Here is an 8,924-nt window from a genome sequence, read left to right on the forward strand (position 1 = left end):
GAGAATATTGTTGGTGGTTTCTGCTGACCAGTTCACTGGCTAGACACTAAAACTCCCTGGTTTATGACACTCAGTTTGGCTTCATCTATTTCCTGAAAATGTGATTTTCTGGAGCGTATTTTGTGGCAGTTTCTGCCTACCCCCTCATTGGACGGACACTTTGAAACATGACCCTCAGTTGGGGCCTTACCTTTCTTGAAAAACTGATTTTCTGGAGAATATTGTTGGTGGTTTCTGCTGACCAGTTCACTGGCTAGACACTAAAACCCCCTGGCTTATGACACTCAGTTGGGGATTCATCAATTTCCTGAAAATATGATTTTCTGCAGCATATTTAGTGGCGTTTTCTGCCCTGCCCACTCATAGGACAGACACTAAAACCTGGGTTATGACACTCAGTTGGGGCCTCACACATTTCCTCAAAAACAGATTTTTTTTGGAGATTATTTTGTGGCGGTTTTTTCCTACCTACTCACTGGACGGACACTTTGAAACCCCCTGGGTTATAAAACCCTGGAACCGGGATTAGACGTACATCTACGCACTCTCGTTTGTTCTGTGGAACAACGGCATGAACGGAGTAAGCCCTTTGTCTGGGTGGGTGGAGGCGGGGCCGCAAGCATACACACAAAATGTGGAAAAGTGTTGCAATATTGCAATATATCATTATCCATTTTGTTCATTCATCATGTGGAAATCTCGTGTATCGTCTGGTCTGGTGACAAAGCCCAACTTCGGAGCAATTGTCGTCCAAGTGACTGTTTGCACTGTTTGTCCTTGGACTAGAAACACGGCACAGGCATGTGTGAGGGGTAGTACTTGGTAGAAGGGGGTCATTTCAAAATACACCCTAAGACTCTGTGGAGTTAGTGTGATTATTTAGAAATATGATATGAATTTATGACATACTGTAGACCAGGGGTCTCAAACTCAATTTACTTGGGGGCCACTGGAGCTAGGGTCTGGGCGAGACTGGGCCGCATCAGGTTTTCCACAAAAAAAAAAACGCATTTATTAAAAAAAGAAAAATGAATAAACTTAAATATACCTAAAGCTCTGATAAAACATTCCACTGTTCTCAAATATCTTACTTTTTATTTTTCTACACAAAATAAGATGAAAAATAAATAAACAAATCAAGAATAAAGAAAATCAATCAATCAGTAATAAATAAATAAATATAATAATAATAACAAAAACTTAAGAAAGCACATATAGTTGGTGGGTAGACAAATGATTTTTTTCAGATTAAAATGAACAAAGCATTATTAGAGCCCTGTAGACATGACAAAACACGACTATAGTCACATTTATACTCTTTTTATTTACAACATATTGCGCAACTGCAGGGTCTTGAGACACATGCTAACTCGCAAACTAGAGAGCTAGCGACCTAAACGGTAGCCTTCAAGTTATTTCCTTTCAACTTAAATAGCCAAAAACTTACCACTTCCACACGGATAGGGAGGATAACTATTAACAGTTATTTAACCTTTAACATGAACATGAATCAAACGTAATAATTTTTTCTGGGTACATGATACCATACAGCATCCATATCAAACTTGCGCGGGCCGCACTAACATTAAACTTTCATATCAAGACTGTACTTATTGTTGCTTGTTGCTGTTGGCATAATGCTTTTTATCATTGTGGTTGGAGTTGTTTATTATTATTATTATTATTATTATTGTTGTTGTTGTGATTGTTTTTGTTTGTTTTTTAGTGGAGTATTTGTGTGTCGATTGTGTTTTTACTCAAGATATCTGTATGGGTTTTTTTCCCCCAATCATGAAAACCAGTGTATAAACAATGCTGTATACAACACATACTATACGTAAGAGGTCTCAAACATGCGGCCCGTGGGCCAAATGCTGCCCGCAGGACACTAGTTTGAGGCCCCCGCCTTGATATGAAAGTTTAATGTTAGTGCGGCCCGTGCAAGTTTGATATGGATGCTGTATGGTATCATGTACCCAGAAAAATTATTACGTTTGATTCATGTTCATGTTAAAGGTTAAATAACTGTTAATAGTTATCCTCCCTATCCGTGTGGAAGTGGTAAGTTTTTGGCTATTTAAGTTGAAAGGAAATAACTTGAAGGCTACCATTTAGGTCGCTAGCTCTCTAGTTTGCGAGTTAGCATGTGTCTCAAGACCCTGCAGTTGCGCAATATGTTGTAAATAAAAAGAGTATAAATGTGACTATAGTCGTGTTTTGTCATGTCTACAGGGCTCTAATAATGCTTTGTTCATTTTAATCTGAAAAAAATCATTTGTCTACCCACCAACTATATGTGCTTTGTTAAGTTTTTATTATTTGCCGTTTTATTATTATTATTATATTTATTTATTTATTACTGATTGATTGATTTACTTTATTCTTGATTTGTTTATTATTTTTCATCTTATTTTGTGTATAAAAATAAAAAGTAAGATATTTGAGAACAGTGGGATGTTTTATCAGAGCTTTTATTGTAGATAATTTTTTTGTTTTTAATAAATGCGTTGATTTTTGATTTTTTTGTAAAACCTGATGCGGCCCAGTCTCACCCAGACCCGAGCTCCAGTGGCCCCAAGTAAATTGAGTTTGAGACCCCTGCTATATGTGTTACACATATCGGTATCGGCTGATATTGGTATCGGACATGGCTGGACGATATCGGCAAATGAAATGAAACGGACACTTGAGGTAAAGCAGCAGCCTTCCTTTTGTTTTGCTATGTGAACTTTGCCCCAAGGCTGCACTTTGACAAAATGAGCATGGCGAATCCAGACAACAAATCATAGCAATCCCAAGCTGCATGACATGCAATCTGTACTAAACTTGTCCAAAGCCAACAGGTTTCCGCTCGTTGAGGATAAAAGCGGTGAAAAAGATGTAATAATAAGCAAGGAAGCGCACATCGACTCACCAGCAGCGTCGGCGGCGCCAGCCTGCTCAGCCTCTCACACACTTTGCAGGCTTTATTCCGCCTCCCCTCATGTCGCCCCTGAACAAATAAATGTCTTCCACCAGCTTCCGAGCCTTTTATCCTGCCGGGGGGGGTTCTTCTTTTCAAGCGGCAACGAGCAACGAGGGTGTGGGAGAAATCCAGCGGGGATCCTCAGAGAGGAGAAGGAGGAGGTGAAGGTAAAGGTCCGAGTGAGGAGTAGGAGTGTGTGGAGCAGCTGGCGGAAGGAGAGAAAGTCACGCCGCGTTGGAAGGGGAGGGGCTTCACTCCAGGAGGAATGTCCTATTATCTTCCACGAAGCACTGGAGCGTTCATTCACTCAATTATCTGCATACACGAGCACCCCTCTTAAAATATCACACAGAGTTTATATTGAATATAATCATAATAATATTTATCCACCTGACATCATGATGGTCTTCATCTCTGGCATCATTTGGAGCATCAGCACCATCAAATGAGATGACTGTGTGGCCTACATGCTAACCACTCCTATTACCCAATATAGTAGACATAATCAGACAAAATAAAACATATAAGATATAGAAAGCCTGTTAACCCCCTTCTCAATTTGCTTTTTAACATAAGAGTCCTCTAGATGGGAAATAGCACCCCTACAATTACCTTTCCACTTTGATTAGCCAATATAGTAGATATAACCATAGACAATAAGACATACAAAATGTTTACTCCCTTCTATATACCATTTTGACATGATTAGAGCTCTCTAGACATGAAATAGCACCCCTATAATCACCTTTATACTCCTATTACCCAAAATAAGACATAGAAAATGTGCTTACCCCCTTCTAAATACAATTTTTGACATCATTAGAGCCCTCGAGACGTGAAATAACACCCGTATAGTCACTTATACACTTCTATTACCCGATGCAGTAGATATAAATAGACAAAAATAAGACAAAGATGTCATAAAAAACAGAAAAACTGTAGCAAAAATGTATCATACGTTTTTATGATCATACACACCCCATCCCAACGTATTCATACAGAGCTGAGCGGAGCAGAGTATCGCGTACTGAAGGTTCCACATTGTAGGGCAAATTTAAATGTGAAAATTGTAAATAGTTCATGCTGTTTATTTGTAAACAAATAGTTATTTGGAGAGTTAGAGATTTAGATATTTGATATTTGTGTCAAAGTGAAAGTTATTCCTTTCACAAAAAGCTGCTTTTCTTGGTCGGGAACTGATATTTTCCTGAAACGTACCCATGTTCTAATACTGATTACTAAAAAACGGAAAAAGGTAGAAACAAACTTTTTTTTCCTGGTGAAAGATGGGAGTCAAATCTTTCTTTTGGTAGGTTCCATGTTTATATACAATATTCTGTGTGCCTTGAAAGATCCGTCCGAATCATCTAATCTTTCGGGTACACCACCAGCCGATGGCAAGGCACAGATAGGCAAACGTTCACACTCACATTCATACCTCGTCATTATGTAATTAAGTCAGTGTCTCCAACTAACTGAACATGTAAATATGATACAGACCTGATCAAATTCGTAAAGGGAACCTATGTGGTTAGAATGTTGTATTCTGGTGTTAAACCACGCCAAAGGTTCACATAAAGAGGTTTGCACATTTGGAAGTGAGCCTTGAAAGAAGTTTGGGATGCCTCTGAACGCTCGCTTTCAGGGGGCGTTGCAAAATTGTTCCTTTGTGACATCACAGAGGAGCGGAGTTCATAGTTAGGAAGCACTGTGACCAATCATAGCAGAGTGTGTGACCGTGGGTGGAATGCCAGGATGCACAAATCAAAGGAAAACATCTCCCACTTGAGATGTTTTCTACCCAACACAGTGGAGGGGGTCCATCATTACAACAACGGAGTTTCAAGTGGTGCAGGGTCGTCAAACGGTGGTGACATGCGGATGTTGTTCTCATGAGCGAGGGCCCTGGTCGCTGTGGTAACAGCTGGGTTCTTCAACAGGACAACACTGCAGTTCCCAATGCTGGCTAGATTTCTTCAGGGAGAAGAACATACCTCCTTTGGACCATGCCGCATCTTCCCGTGATTGACATCCCATAGAGAACATTTGGGGATGGATGGCAAGGGAGGTTTCTAAAAATGGTTCCAGACAGTTGATGCCCTTAGTGAACCATCTTCACCACTTGGACCAATGTTCTCAATAGCCTCCTGGAAACACTCCCATCAATCATGGCTAAAGAACAAAAACGCTGGAGTTACTCATTACTGAGATCTACTCAGACAACTTTTTCTTCTGCTTTGGAGACTTTTTTCTCCTTTTTGCTTATGATAAACAAACTTTTTGTCAGATCCAAATGTGCTAAAGCTCCATTGTAGCTAATTTTACTCTGCTCTTAAGATGACTTTCATCAGGTCTGTATCACCAACGCTGACACTAACAAAACTGTTCACACAGAGGGGTGGGAATGGGTGGCCTCCTCTCCTCTCCCAGCTTCACCAGGACACACAGGATGGCGTGCTACAGCCATTAAGGCCCCTGAAATGTTCCCTTTCTCCACCACTCTCATGAGCTCGCTTTCTACCACAGGCGGGAAAGAGGGTGAGGTCATTCTACTGGAATCCCCCCCCCCCCCCCGTTCCCCTACACACATACCTCCACCATGCAAGATAGCCATCAACATCACGACCTCTCCCATCTTCCTCGTCTTGCTTTCCGTGTGTGTTGAAGCTTTCCCTGCCGGGAGCCAAACCATTTGGATAGAAATGTGACGCCGCTGGGGGGGCAGGTGGGGCTACGGTGGCACCTCCGGTATTCTTCACATCTCTGCTAGTGGAAATGAATTATCAACAAAAACATGGCATTAATAAAGACAATCGGTTGTCTAGTTTATGTCGCTCTGAGAATAAGATTTCCATAAGATCTCCATTTCTGTATGTTTGACCCCCGTTAAACCTCTCCCAAGCAAGAGGTGGAAAATAATGATGCAAGAGAACACATGGAGAAAGCTAAATTGCAGAATGGAAGCTCATGATCTCATACAGTGAGAGGCAATCAGAACAGCAGGTATAACAATGAGGCTTTCATACAATGTAAACAGTCTGCAGCAAGGCGCCAACATTTTAATTGCATCACACAGAGTCAACAAGGCACCCCGGAATATTTCAGGAGAATGAATAAAGCTCCTTCATAATGAAGGCATAAATTTGTTTGGGATGTTTTGTTGTTTTCTTTCGCCCTCCCCGCCTCTCCTACCCCCCAACATTTATTTGGATTTGTCTGGATTTGTCTCACTTGCATTTACTGCCCTCCTCCGGTAGGTATTGTGTATTGCATGTATATTGTCAGTGTAAAGTCAACCGAGGCGACGCCACTACATTTTTTCATTACAAAGACTACAGACTAAATAAACACTTTTTTTACGTGAAACGAATTATATTCTCTGTACCTTCAAAGAGATAAAACTCACCTTTTCCCCATCGTTGTTTACTTCCGGGTTTAGCTCTTTCAGTGTTGCCATTGGTTGTCATTACCTAACACAGTGTTTTTCAACCTTTTTTGAGCCACGGCACGTTTGTTACGTTGGAAAAATTTTGCGGCACACCAATAACCAACATTATTTGCTTCTTTCAGCTTTTTTCCTGATTACGGACTCGCCACAGCAGATTCTTTTGATCCGCATACTAATTTAACCAACAATGTTACACTCCCTCTCACGTGCATTGGAGGAACGAGGCAATCAGCTACGTGTTGCCACACGGACGAATATTACATTGCTCTGCCAGTCTTTACACCAATGACACGCGACAATGCCATAATATTTGCAGAAAATTATTAATACATGTTAATTTAAAAAGTAATATTGAATAATTCCTCACGGCACACCTGACGATTTCTCACGGCACACTTGTTGAAGAACACAGTTGTTGAAAATCACTGACCTAACATACCAAAACCAGGAATTGACTTGGCTTACATACTATTTTGACAGAGTAACTTGGGGAGAAATGGGAATGTGAAGTCTCCTCATTTAGTCCCAATGTTTAAAAACCTCTGCGGCTCTTTGAACAACAGTTTTAAGCTAGTGTACGTTGCACTGTAGTGCCTGTCAAAATCTCCACCAATCAAATGCCAAACCGGCTTCATGCGCTTTGCTGATTGGTTTGTTGGTGATGTGGGCGGGCCTTATGGTACTAAGCGTGAAGACAGGTGGTGGCTGCTACCTGAGCGTGGAGAGAAAGCCTGATGGTGGAGCATTAGGCACCTGTATTGGTAGCTCCAGATTTTCAATATACATCATTTCTTTATTCAATTCAAAACATTTGAGTTGACGATAGTGGCACTATGAAGAGTCTGAAGGCAAAGTTTAAAAAGAATGAGGTAAGCGTTGCTGGTTGGCCTGATGGCCTTTGGAACTTCTTTCCACTTTGAAATCTTGAATAGTTAAATGGTTATGCGTTTAGTAGATATTTATGTTGATGATGGTGTGTTTGAATGGGACTCCGTATCGGTACATCAGTGTGTGCCCGGGCCCAAGACTGCTGGATAGCAGATCCACAATGGCCGTCAGAGCTCAGGTAGCATTTAATTATTCACACACACACACACACAGAGAGAGAAAAAACCTTATGCTGTGGACTACAGATGCACGATATATACATATATATATATATATATATATTGTAAGCTAATACCAATAACTTTCTGCTGTGTAAATATCATGAATGCCTACTAGCACATCACTTCTATCAGGAGAACAGATATAGACCATGAGGAGCCTCGTCATTCCCTCATAATTATCATTTTGATGATTTTACCCAGACATTTAGGCCAAAGGTCACGTAAGTCCCCTCTTTTCATAGCAGCCCCTTTACAGCTTTATTCTCGTAATATTACACATTTAAACACGTACATTTTTTTACTTATTTTTTCATCAATTCCCGTAAATTCCCCTAAACAACTTTATTCTGTAAAATTTCAGACTATTCTTGTAATATTAAGTTTTTTCTCATACATTTATGGCTTGATTCTTGTAAACTCACAACTTTTTCTCATCAACTGACAATTTTATTCTCAAAATATTAATAAGTGTAACACAATAAGTGTTGTCTCGTACATTTACACATTTTTCTAATCAATTTCTGAATTTATTCTCATAAATTCACAACTTTTTTTCAGAAATGTATGAGTTTTTCTTGAATATTTAGAACAATGTATTTTTCATCAATTTTTCTTGTTTATTCACATAAAGTTATTCACATAAAGACATATTACAAATGTTTTCTCGTACATTTATTCATTATATATAAACTTTATTCCTGTAAATATACAACTTTTTTTCTCGTAGATGTACAAGTTTTGTTTTTTTTTACTTATTTTTTCATCAATTCTTGTAAATTGACTTTATTCTCATAAATCAACAACTCTCTAAAATTTAAGACTATTCTCATAATAATAAGTATTGCCTCATAGATTTATGACTTGGTTCTTGTGAACTCACAACTTTTTCTCATCAATTAAATGTCTCGTACATTTACGAATTTTTCTAATCAATTTATGACTTTATTCTCATAAATTCACAACTTTTTTTCAGAAATGTATGAGTTTTTCTTGTATATTTAGAACAATGTATTTTTGTATTTTAAGTTGTCAATTTTTTCATTAAAAAAGTCGTAAATTGACAATTTTATTCACGACATATTACAAATGTTTTCTCGTACATTTATTTATTCATTATATATAAACTTTATTCCTGTAAATTTACAACTTTTTTCTCATAGGTGTACAAGTTTTGTTCTTGTAATTTTTTTAACTTATTTTTTCATCAATTCCTGTAAATTGACTTTATTCTCATAAACCAACAACTCTCTAAAATTTCAGACTATTCTCATAATATTAAGTATTGTCTCATACATTTATGACTGTTTTCTCATACATTTATGACTTTATTCTCGTAAATACAAATTGTAAAAAAAAATTTGTACATTTTTAAACATATTTTTTCATCAATTTACGACTGTAT

At 38.5% G+C, this 8,924-nt stretch overlaps 1 protein-coding gene across 11 annotated transcripts in view; it reads right to left on the reverse strand.

The window, feature by feature from the left end:
* The window catches only part of shdb (Src homology 2 domain containing transforming protein D, b), a 69,569-nt gene that overhangs the window by 59,893 nt on the left and 752 nt on the right, over positions 1–8,924 (reverse strand). For 3 of the 11 annotated variants that reach the window (XM_058074357.1, XM_058074358.1, XM_058074356.1), the window contains exons 1-3: positions 6,372–6,649; positions 5,558–5,731; positions 2,915–5,482 (exon numbers count right to left, since the gene is read on the reverse strand). The gene's annotated coding sequence lies outside the window, so the exon portion shown is untranslated. Of the gene's footprint in view, positions 1–2,914; positions 5,483–5,557; positions 5,732–6,371; positions 6,650–6,787; positions 6,932–8,924 lie in introns of those variants that run through there. The other 8 variants (XM_058074350.1, XM_058074348.1, XM_058074354.1 and 5 more) reach the window with 8 other exon arrangements.

The sequence above is a fragment of the Doryrhamphus excisus genome, chromosome 5 (genome assembly GCF_030265055.1).
Source record: "Doryrhamphus excisus isolate RoL2022-K1 chromosome 5, RoL_Dexc_1.0, whole genome shotgun sequence".
NCBI classification, from domain to species: Eukaryota; Metazoa; Chordata; class Actinopteri; order Syngnathiformes; family Syngnathidae; genus Doryrhamphus; species Doryrhamphus excisus.